This window comes from Oryx dammah, unplaced genomic scaffold, assembly GCF_014754425.2.
Source record: "Oryx dammah isolate SB20612 unplaced genomic scaffold, SCBI_Odam_1.1 HiC_scaffold_11, whole genome shotgun sequence".
Classification (NCBI taxonomy): Eukaryota; Metazoa; Chordata; class Mammalia; order Artiodactyla; family Bovidae; genus Oryx; species Oryx dammah.
Genome location: NW_024070195.1, coordinates 31,583,825 through 31,596,103, shown reverse-complemented (window position 1 = coordinate 31,596,103; position 12,279 = coordinate 31,583,825). Strand labels below are relative to the sequence as shown.

The following is a 12,279-nucleotide window of genomic DNA, read 5'->3' as shown; positions in this document are numbered from 1 at the left end:
TGTCCATATACTTTGGCCAGGTGATGCAAAGAACTGACTCACTGAAAAAGACCCTGATGCTAGGAAAGATTGAAGGCAGGAGGAAAAGGGGATGACAGAGGACAAGATAGTTGGATGGCATCACCAACTCGATGGGCATGAGTTTGAGTAAGCTCCAGGAGTTGGTGATGGACAGGGAAGCCTGGAGTGCTGCAGTCCATGGGGTCGCAGAGTCCGACACAGCTGAGCAACTGAACTGAACTGAATATGCCTATGGAAAAATATGCATATCATAAGTGGACAGTTCAATATATTTTCACAGTCTGAACTCATCCATGACCCCAGCACCAGAGAAAGAGGTAAAATGTTAGCTGCTCACCCAGAAGCTCATCCTGGTCTCTCCTCTCTAGCTCTCCTCCCTCTCATGGCTGTCACCCACCTGGGGTTAACTTATTATCCTGACTTGTAATAACAGCACAGGTTAGTTTTGCCTGGAATCTTACAATAAGCATAGTATATACTCCTTGGTGTCTGGCTTCCTTTGTGTTCACCACTGCATTGGTGAGATTTATCCATCCTGCAGTGTGTAGTTGGAAACCACCCATTTTTGTTGCCACAAGTTATTTATCCATTCTCCCTCTGATGGATATTTGCATAGCTTTCAGTTAATGACTTCCATGGGGCTACTATGAACATTCTATCAAACATCCTTTCACAATACATAGACCCTTTTTGTTGGCTGTATACTCAGGAGTGGGATTGCTTGTTTCTAGAGCATTAGAATGTTATTCTCGAATAAGCACTGCCAGCGGGTTTTCCAATGCAGCTGTACCAATTTACATTCCCATCCTCCGTTTCTTTTAAAAACAGGTGCTAAGTCTTTTGTATCTAGAATCTGGTCAACTTCTGTTTGTGTTCTTTGCCTTTTCTAGCTATCCTATCTGTGCTCTGTCCTGCCTGACTTATAAATACATACTTGTTCCATGACTTTCTAAGAAAAAAATTAATCACTTAATAAAAATAAGTAACAGTACTTATTAAGTACCAGGCAAAAAATGCTAAATACTCTACACGTCTTAACTTATTTCATCTTTATAGATAGTGTTATTGTCCCAATTTTACAAGTGGGAAAACTGAGGCATATTTATTAATATTTAAGTAATTTGCCCCTAGTCATTCAGCTAGGAAATGATGGAATCAGGCTCAACTATTCTCATCACCTCTCTCAAACTTCATGTACACTGGGTAAGGCACTTTGGGAAACAAAGGCACTGTGCTGGTCTTAATGGAGATTAAAATCTGTTTCAGGATAATATGCCCATGTAAAGAAAAACTCAGACTGCCACACGAATTGGGTAGATGAAAGGGCTATGTAAGTCAGCTTGCTGAGAGATTATTCATCATCATTGGAGTGGCCAGAAAGAAAGAGCTCACAGAGCAGAAGCAGCTTCCTGAATGGCAGGCATCTAATTGGCAGAGAAGATGGCAAGGTGTCCTGACCACCATTTCTGACAGGTTGTTTCCCCATAAACTCCAAGTGCAAATGTCTCCTGCTCACCAAAGGAAACAGTCACCAGCCTGACTTGCAACCCTCATGGTACCCTGCAGCTTAATCAAGGTGGGGCTTAATTGCTCTCCTCCTCGGTTTCAGGCTTACATCACCAAAGCCTTTAGCTGTCACCTTCACAGCTGTGCATTCCAAGCCAGTGACTGCATACTCTGGGAAAGACAAGGTTACAGAGGGAGACTGCTTCCTTCGCTGCATGCCGCACAGACTCATCACTTCCCTGTTTTGGACCGTGGACAATATTTGCAATAGTAATTGACAGAGGTAAATGAAATTTTATGCCAAAGTGCCTTTGAGGGCTTTTTAATTTTTTTTTTCCTGAATGAAGATGCTTTACACATGTGATTATTTTCTTGGCTATGAGCTTAACAATATGTGGTATGACCTCTATTTCCCCCTAATCCCAAACCTAGCAGAGTTAGATTTAAAAAAAAAAAAAATTATTTACTTATTTTACTTTTGGCTGCATGGGGTCTTTGTTGCTGCACATGGGCTTCCTCTAGTTGTGAGCGGGAGTTACTCTTCCTAGCGCTGCATGAACTTCTCATTGTGGTGGCTTCTCTTGTTGCAGAGCACAGGCTCTAGGCATATGGGCCTCAGTAGTTTCAGCACGCGGGCTCAGAAGTTGTGACCCACGGGCTTAGTTGCCCCGAGACAGGTGGGGCCTTCTCGGGCCAGGGATCGAACTTGTGTCCCCCTGCATTGGCAGGCGAATTCTCTTCCACTGGACCACCAAGGAAGTCTGAGAGTTAGCTTTTATTTCATCTTCTCCAAATATCTACCACCTACTGAAAAATGGAACAATTCCCTTTTAATTTCTAGATACCTCCCATGTGGACATCCCTGTAGATAACTGATAGTTTTGATATTATAAACTTTCATTTAATAAAAAAAAATTCTTCTCTGGTTATAAAATACTTCTGGCCTATGTCTAGTTTTTAACTCCACATTCTGCTTCACTTCACAATAAAAAGACTTCTTTTTTTTTTTTTTTATAAAATGACTACCCTTTTACATTAAAGTATAATTGGTTAGGCAATTCTAACTTTCTTCAGAGAAAAGCACTTCTCTGACCATATAGACTGTACTTCTAGTAATCATAGTTTCACAAACTTGTTGCAAGTTTTGGATAAATCCTTATTAGTCAAGCACTTCAAAACCATATTCAATGCTCACTTTAGCAGCACGTATACTAAAACTGGAGAAACACAATGAAGATGAGAACAGCCCCAATGAAAGGATGATGTACACATCTGTGTAACACTCATATTTTTGTATGATTGTTGAAATAAAAATTTTTATCTGGGTTTTCAATACATTCGTATTCAATTATATGACATAAACTTGAAGGCAAAGGAATTTATATAGCTGTAATATCTCTATACATCACTTGAACTCTAAGCAGATTAAGAAAAGTCAGGTATGCGTATGGTCACCACTCCTAAACAACAGCTATAAAACTTACACGAAGAGATATGGTTTAAAAAAAATATGTAAGTTAAAGTGTAATGGCAAGAAATACTCAAATAATCTAAGAGGAAAGAAAAAGAAAGCAAACAGAAAACTAATCGTCCAATGGCACACTTAAATCTAGCCATTTCAATACTTAAATTTAAGTGGTCTAAACACAACTAAAAGTTGGAGATCGGGGATTTCCCTGGTGGTCCAGAGGTTAAGAGTCTGCCTTGCAAGTCAGGGGATATGGGTTTGATCCCTGGTCTGGAAGGATCCCATGTGCCACAGGCAGCTGAGCACATGTATGGCAGCACATGGACCCCGGGGCCCACACATCACAACTAGAGAATCTTTCCGCTGCAAGGTAAGATCCCAAACGACACAAGAAAGATCCCACATGCTGCAACTAAAACTTGACAACACAGCCAAACAAATAAATACTTTTAAAAGCTGGAGATTTTTGGATTGGATTAAAAACAAACCAACCAAGATCCAACTATGTGCTGTCACAGAATCTCACTTCAAATGTAAGCAGATGGGAAAAAAATACCGTGCAACTGCTAATCAAAAGAAAGTCACTATATGAACACCAAACAAAATAGACTCCAGAAAAACTCATCATGGATAAAGAGGAATATTACATAATGATAAAAGAGTCAAGTCATCAAAAGCTGTAACAACCCTAAGTGTGTATGTACCTAATAACAGAGCTTCAAGATACATAAAGCAAAAGTGATAAAACTGAAAGAGGAAAAAGACAAACATGCAATTGCATTTGGAGACTAAAACCCTCCTCTGTTAGAAACTGATAGCAGAAGAAGACAAAAAGTCAGCAAGACTATAGAAGACATAAAAGTAACACTATCCAACAATTTGACCTAATAAACATTCCCACACAACAGAATACATGCCATTTGCAAGTACACATGGGACAGTCACCCTAATAGACCATATTCTGGGTTACAAAACAAACCTTAATCTTTTAAAAAGAATGAAATCTTACCACATATATTCTCTGGCCATAAAATAATCCATTGCACCAATACTGATGGACCTGAGTTTAAGTGAACTCCGGGAGTTGGTGATGGACAGGGAGGCTTGGTGTGCTGCGATTCATGGGGTCGCAAAGAGTTGGACACAACTGAGCAACTGAACTGAACTGAACTGAAGATATATGGAAAGCCCTTAAATGTTTGAAATTTAAGCAATACATTTTAAGAAATTCACTGGTTAAGAAGCCTCAAAAATAATTAGAAAATATTTTGAACTAACTACAAATGAACACTGCAGTTGCTCAAGTCAGGTCAGACTCTTTGTGACTCTATGGACTGTAGCCCACCAGGCTTCTCTGCCCATGGGATTTTCCAGGCAAGAGTAACGGAGTGGGTTGCCATCTCCTCCTCCAGGGGATCTTCCCGACCCAGGAATCGAACCTGGGTCTCCTGCATTGGGAGGTGGGTTCTTCACCACTGAGCTACCAGGGAAGCTCACAAATGAACACAGAGTCTATAAAAATTTGTGAGATTCAGATAATTCAGTACTTAGGAAGAAACTTATATGAGAAGTGTTCTTTTTAGAAAAGAATAAAGGTTTCAAATCAATAATCTAAACTTCTATCTTAAAAAATTAAAAAAAGAATAGCCAGCTAAACACAAAGCGAGAAAATCAGGGAACCCCACCTCCACCCTTGGTCCGTGGAAAAATTGTCCTCCATGAAGCTGGTCCCTGGTGCCAAAAATGTTATAAAAGATCAACACAATTTATAAATTTCTAGCTACATTTACAAGATAAAAATTGTATAAATTATTATGAAACAACGATCATCTTTACAAGGATATCAATATCTTACCCAATGCCAGGGTATATCATTAGTTTCAAGCTCAAATCTTTAGGTACCTAATGATATTTAGTTGAATCCACTCTTTCTGCCCAAGGTAGCTATTTACATAGGAATCGGTTTCTTTCATCCTTACATTCTCTACAGAGGATTTTTTGGACAATCTCAAGGGCTTTGGTTTCAAACTGAGGAGACTGGCAGATTTTGATGACAGCTGCCAAAAGCACCAGTCATATTGTGTCTTTGTGGGAGGACCAAGTGAGTGTAGCCAGAGAGAGGTGAGTCCTTCCACTTGCACGAGGTCACAGGTTGGGCTGTGCGGAGGATGGGGTGGGTTCCTAGTTCTGTTCCTTTATAAACTAACATTTGGGTGTGCCCCACGTTACTAGTGATCTTTGTCCTCAGAGCAGTCTGCCTACCTGTGCTCAGCAATGGGAGAGGCCAGGGAGTAGGCTGGACTGAAGCCAAGAGTCCTTGTCAACAACTGTCATTTATCCCATTGGTTGACTCATTACTCATCCTTCCACCAGGGTTTTGGGGATGCCATGCTCTTTCTAGAATCCTTTGAGAAAATGCAGTGTAGGTGAGCAATGGACAGTCTTAGCGCTTGCACTATCCCTCCATGGAATTCCTTCAAGGGTTGAGTCATGTCTTTCTCACAACAATAAAAGCTCCTTGAAGACAAGAATCCTCTTTTGCACTACCCACAGAACATAATGGCCCCTTGTTACAAACTTGCAAACAAACTGATAATATTCCCAGTACAGTGTACATGCTCATTAAATAATGGTTGATGGAATCAGTTAATAAACAACCGTGTGTTGTTCTTTTAGCTGCTCAGTTGTGTCTGACTCTTTGCGACCACATGGACTGTAGTTTGCCAGGCTCCTCTGTCCATGGGATTCTCCGGACAAGAATACTGGAGTGGGTTGCCATTCCCTTCTCCAAGGGATCTTCCCAACCCAGGAATCAAATCCGGGTCTCCTGCATTGCAGGCTGATTCTTTACCACCTGAACCACCAGGGAAGCCCAAATAAACAACTGGCACCTCTTTTATTCACATCCTCCTCCACCTTTTGGACTTCTGTTCATATCATGCAAAGGCTAACTTTAGTGAAATGGGCCTTCCTGTGTGGAGACTTTATAATTATTCTAATTTTTAGCTGAAACACAGGAAAGGATTCTGTAACAGTAATACTAGTTAACACTTACTAAGAGACCACCATGTGTGAGAACGATAAATCTCTTATCAGCTCACTTTATCTTCATAATAACCCAAGGCAGTGCTATTAGTCTCATTTCACAAATGAGGAAGCAAAGACTTAAAGAGGTGGGGAACTTGTCCAAGGTCACATAAATAATTATAAACAACATACATAGCTGGTACTCTGACCCAGGTCTCTCCATCATTAAAGCCTATTTTCTTAACCACCAGGATTTACTAAGTATGTGAAGTATGATGTTGTTGGACGAGACTGAAATGCTGATAGAGATTTAGAAATGGCTTATTGAAATGGTAGGATCAGTGACTGGCTGATCTTAGATAAGGAATGACTGGGTTTGGGGTCTCTGGAACCGTAAGAGACACATAGACATAAGCTGAAAAAAGAAATAGGGACCAAGAGGTAACCAAGAATAAAAAATACGCATTCATTGGAAGGACTGATGCTGAAACTCCAATATTTTGACCACCTGATGCAAAGCACCAACACCTTGGAAAAGACCCTGATGCAAAGTTTAAATAATACTATTTAGGAATATACATAACGCAACCAACATACTGACTGATGCATAAACAAAGGACAAAGAGCCCTTTTGTCTATAAGGCAGTGCTACATTTCAGTCAGTTTCTCACTTGATCTTTCACTTAACAAGATAGCTACTATCAGTAAGGAGAAGAGGAAGCAGATACACATAGGTTAGTCAGGAAACCAACCACAAACCTCTAGAGCTGGGGTTTGAGTCTAGATCTGCTTGACTTCCAAAGGTCTACTTTTAGTGACCTCAATAACTAAGCACTATTTAATTATTTTATTATTGTATTTAAATGCACAGAAACGAGAGAGAGGAAGAGAGAAACAGAGACAGAAAGAGGAAGTAAATGCCCAATTTAGAAGTGAAGGCTGAAGATTAGCTACTAGAACATTCAAAAAGCAATGCTCCCAGATGAAGAATGGAATTTGTACCCTGTAATTACCCTGACCCATGTTTGAAGGCCTTCATCCTTTGTCTGATTGTCTCCTTGTCATTGTATCAGCTCTTTAAGCTACATAAAGAACTATTTTCTGAAAGGCAAAGTATATTATTGAGAAAATTATCAATTCTTTCTTGGAAATAGGCAGAATTGATCAAATTGAGTTGCTATTATTATCTTTAAGGATTTCTCTGATGGCTTTGCAGGTAAAGAATTTGCCGGCAATGCAGGAGGAGCAGCAGGTATGGGCTCCATCCCTGGGTTGGGAAGATGCCTCGGAGGCAGGAATGGCAACCCACTCCAGTATTCTTGGGAGATCCAGGTTTGATCCCTGGGTCGTGAAGATCCCCTGGAGAAGGGCATGGCAACCCACTCCAGTATTCTTACCTGGAAAATCCCATGGACAGAGGAGCCTGGGGGGCTATAATCTATTGAGTCACAAAGAGTCAGACATGACTGAACAAATAACACTATTATTTCAAACATCAGCTGTCTTAAAAGTGGGAGCAGCAATAAAAGTCAGTTCCTCTCCTAGAATTCTGGGAATGTATGTGTATGTGAGTATTTTCTTTCTTCCCATGTATTTCCTTGTATATCTCTTTCTCTACTTTAGGAACTCAGAGAAATAGAACATAATATTTCTGTGCATAATTACCTGGTCACAGCTAAGCAGGTAGAGAAGAAATTTATTTCTGCAGCACAGTAATAAGTGATTCTCTTTAATCTATATTTACAGGGGAAGATTTAATTCTATTTTTGTCATATATTTTCTCCAATCTTGTGCAATCTTTTATAATCTGCCAGGAAGATTAACCCTACTCCCACAAAGCTTGGACAGAAAAATCCTAGAGTATTACCTTGAATTGTTTCAATTTCCTTCTTCCAGGGAGAAGACAGAAAGCACTTCAAATATCTCACTTTAGTTAAATTCAGCAAATACACCCTTGTTGGCCTTTCTGTGCCAGGCACTGCCTTTAATACTGAGGATAAATTTTTGAAAAAGACCCAGCCTCTGTCCCAGAGAACTCACAGCGCCTAACACAAGTGTATGTGTGTGTAGGGGATGCTCCCATTCTTCAGCCCTTCTAGTTGAGTAGATATAATGTGTTTGTTGTTATTGTTCAGTTGCTAAGTTTGTGTCTGACTCTTTTGTGACTACTGGCTAGGTTTCTTTGTCCATGAGATTTTCTAGGCAAGAATACTGGAATGGATTGTCATTTCCTCCTCCAGGAGATCTTCCTGACCCAGGATTCGGACCCACATCTTCTTCACTGGCAGGTGGATTCTTTACTGTTGAGTCACCAGGGACCCCAAAGAACATAGAACTGAAGTGGATCTGATAATATTGAGAAAAGATGCTCATTGCCTACACTTTTGTAACCAGACAGCACTTGAATCTTTACCAGTTGATTCATAAATGCGTCCTCTTCCATTGAAATAGTCACAGCCAGGGTTACTTCATGTTCACATTCCTTTATCTATTGACTGCTTATTAGACACCAAATACTCTTGGGAACACTGGATGTACCTTGGGGAACAGAACAGTTGATCATAGCCCTCACATGGTGGGTCTTGCAATTCATGGTGGGAAATGGAATAAACATATAAACAATAAATAAATGTACAGTTATAAAAAATGATCAATATTATCTGGGTTACAATGATGAAGAATCACAGTGAGGAATAAGGGAGTCTCTTTTGTAAGGTGTCCCTGAGGTAGGCCTCTATGGAAGGTGACATTAAGCCCAGATGTGATTGAGAAAAAGGGGCCAGTCATGTGAAGACTGAAGGGAAGAGAGAAAGGAACAGAATGTGTGAGGGCCCTGAGGTAGAGAGAACAAAGCATTTAATGTTGAGGAACTGAAGGTCTAGCTTGAAATTCTCCATGCTATCCCCTGTGTAATATGGTGGGGTCACATTTTCATCTTTTCCTAGTAATTACATTATGCAACCTTTGTAATTTCAATGCCTTGTAGTGGAAACTCTGCCCAGAGGTTTTCATTCAGTCCAAAGTTCTAGCATGAAGAAATAATGACAACTCCATCGACTGTATATAGAATTTGCAGCCAATCACCGTCTGTATTGCTCTGTAATGATGCATAATTTCCTCAGTTAAATACACTTTGGAAAGGTTTGAAATACACCTCTATATGAAAGACAGACATTAATTTAAGACTCCTTTGCAATATCCATTTTTCACCTCAAGATCCCTCCTACTTGGTTCTGCTCACTGGCTACATCTATACTAGGCTAGGGGGCTTCTCAGGTGGCCCTATTGGTAAAGAACCCAAGTGCCAACGAAAAGGTATAAGAGACACGGGTTCCATCCCTGGGTCTCAAAGATCCCTTGGAGGAGGACATGGCAACCTACTCCAGTATTCTTGCCTGGAGAATCTCATGGACAGAGAAGCCTGGCGGGCTGTAGTCTGTAGGGTTGCAGACTTTGATTTTGCAGTCACAATCGAAGTGACTTAGCATGCACATATGCATACCATGGGGAAGATGGTAAACCCACTTCCAAAGGCTGATATTTTATCTGACTGATTCTATGTTCTTAAAAAATGCATTGAAATTGATTTAATTACAGTGAAACTCATTCTTTTTTTTTTTCTTTTTTACCTTGGTCTTTTGGAATCTTGTAAACTCAACCATTGTTACTTCTTCCTCTCATAAAATCAAGTCTCTGAGTAAACAGAGCTGAATATGGACCCAATCACTGGTCCTCCATCAACACAGCACAGGGTTATTACATCACTAGACGCCAGACTTAATGCCCTTAACTGAGCCTCCCAATGTTTAGGGCCCAAAGGGACAAACGCTGACCTAACTTCTGTCTTCCTCACCGCACCCGGCTACCCATGGGAAGTCATCAAATTAAAGGGCAGAGGGATGCAAAACAGCCACGCCAAAATGGTCTGGCCACGTTCACCAGTCAAGGCTAACTCCTCTGCTCCTTCCGTCTGGTCTCAGGGATGGGGTGGATCCAGCCAAGTGATGCTGAAACCGCTCAGCACCCCTCACCCCCATCCTGGGAGGCTCCCGGCAGGCGGAGCTGCTCACCACTGGGTGATCATTTACCCTGCGGTGAATAAGGCCGAAGGGAGTTCTGTCTGCGTAATGAACAGTACTGACCCTCTGCATGCACCTGTCACTGATGAAGACAAAATATCAGAACAAAATAAAGGGAAGAAACTTGCTCACACTGTGCACACATATCCACAGCTCTCATTTGCTGACATTTGAAGATCTGTTTGCAAATAGATGGGAAAACAATGGAAACAGTGACAGACTTTATTTTGGGGGGCTCCATAATCACTGCAGATGGTGACTGCAGTCATGAAATTAAAAGATGCTTGCTCCTTGGAAGAAAAGTTATGATCGACCTAGACAGCATATTAAAAAGCAGAGATAATACTTTGCCAACAAAGGTCTGTCTAGTCAAAGCTATTGTTTTTCCATTAGTCATATATGGATATTAAAGTTGGACTATAAAGAAAGCTGAGCACCGAAGAATTGATGCTTTTGAACTGTGGTGTTGGAGAAGACTCTTGAGAGTCCCTTGGACCACAAGGAGATCCAACCAGTCCATCTTAAAAGAAATCAATCCTGAATATTCATTGGAAGGACTGATGTTGAAGCTGAAACTCCAATACTTTGGCCACCTGATGTGAAGAGCTGACTCACTGGAAAAGACCCTGATGCTGGGAAAGATTGATGGCAGGAGGAGAAGGGGATGACAAAGGATGAGACATTTGGATGGCATGAGTTTGAGTAGGCTCTGGGAGTTGGTGATGGACAGGGAAGCATGGCGTGCTGCAGTCCATGGGGTCACAAAGAGTCAAACACGACTGAGCAACTGAACTGACTTTTTAAAAACACTTTTATGTTCACTAAAAAACTGAGCACTAAGTATACAGTTTCCGTATACTCCCTGCCACAACTCACACACAGCCTTCCCCATTGTCAGCATTCAGTGCCAGAGCGGTGCGTTTGTTACAATCAGAGACGCTACATGGATCATCATTATCACCCAGAGCCCATAGCTGCCATTAGGGTGCATTCCTGGCGTGGTACATTCTATTGGTTTTAACAAGTATATGAAGACATGTATCCACCACTGTAATATCCTATAGAATCGTCTCATTGCCCTAAGCATCCTCTACGCTCCGCCTATTCATCCCTTCCTCCTCCTGAGCCTCTGGATCTTTTGACTGTCTCCATCATTTTGCATTTTCCAGAAATGTCATGTAGATGGAATCACACAATATACAGCAGCCTTTTCAGCTTCTTATACTGAATGTCATCCATATCTTCTCATGGCATTCATTCTCTCCTTTTCACCAGCAATGAGCACAGAGCCTCACAGAACAGGTACTCAAATGGTATTTGCTGAGTAAATGAATTGATTAAGGAGCAAATGAATGAGTGTAGTTCCTGCAGTTTATTTGGTGACTGTGGATGGAGACCTACTCAGTGCTGGCTGTCCCTCAGGCATCGTCAAACAGTGATAACATTTGCATGGGTCCTCCAAAAGCATTTCTTATTTTATCATACCAGCAGTCAGGAAAAGTAGAATAGGTATGTTTCTTATTATCCCCGTTTTAACATGATCAGGAAACTCAGATCCAGACAGGTAAGATAAGTCGTGCAAATTGCCTGCATTGCACAGTTCCCGAGACAGCACTGGCTCCTGGAACTCTCTGATGTACTTTGATGTCTTCATCCCGTACAATGTCTCCCCTGAAGTCAGGCTCTGGGTCATTCAAACTAGCAAATATTCAACAAGAAATTAATTCATGTGGATACAGTTGACAGGCGAGGGCTAAAAGCCATCCATTTCCAATCTTGTTACTCAGGGGAGCCCATCTTCTCACAAAAAAGAGAACCCCAATTTTCCTTTCACCAGAAGCAAACTGCTGCTGAGCTGCAGAATTGAGCCCTGGGGAAGGAAACTTGAACAAGGATCCATGAGCAGCTCGTTCTCTTTCAACAGCAAAGAATGAGCCACTAAGCTTCCTCCATTCTTTTTAGAAAGGAAAAGAGCTTCAAGGATTTGGAACCAAATTTGCTTTAGATCTGCAGTATGATGGGCCGTCAGAGGGACAATGAACTTCCAGGAGTGATGCCTGGTTATGGATGAATCGTGGGTGAAGGTCATGAAGGTCCCTAGTGTGAACCCCAAGGCTACCCATCTTATCCATCCAGGGTTCCTTCATTCATTCCCAGATCTGAGCTCTCTGCTTTTAT

The 12,279-nt window shown here is 41.2% G+C and overlaps 1 protein-coding gene and 1 long non-coding RNA gene across 2 annotated transcripts in view; one reads left to right on the top strand and one right to left on the bottom strand.

Annotated features, from left to right (window-relative positions):
- The window catches only part of CLIC5 (chloride intracellular channel 5), a 169,590-nt gene that overhangs the window by 113,282 nt on the left and 44,029 nt on the right, over positions 1-12,279 (bottom strand). The gene's annotated exons all lie outside the window — the stretch shown is intronic.
- LOC120870059 lies at positions 176-1,971 on the top strand. The gene is made up of 2 exons (XR_005722708.1): positions 176-338; positions 1,288-1,971. It is a non-coding gene; the product is annotated as an uncharacterized LOC120870059 (long non-coding RNA).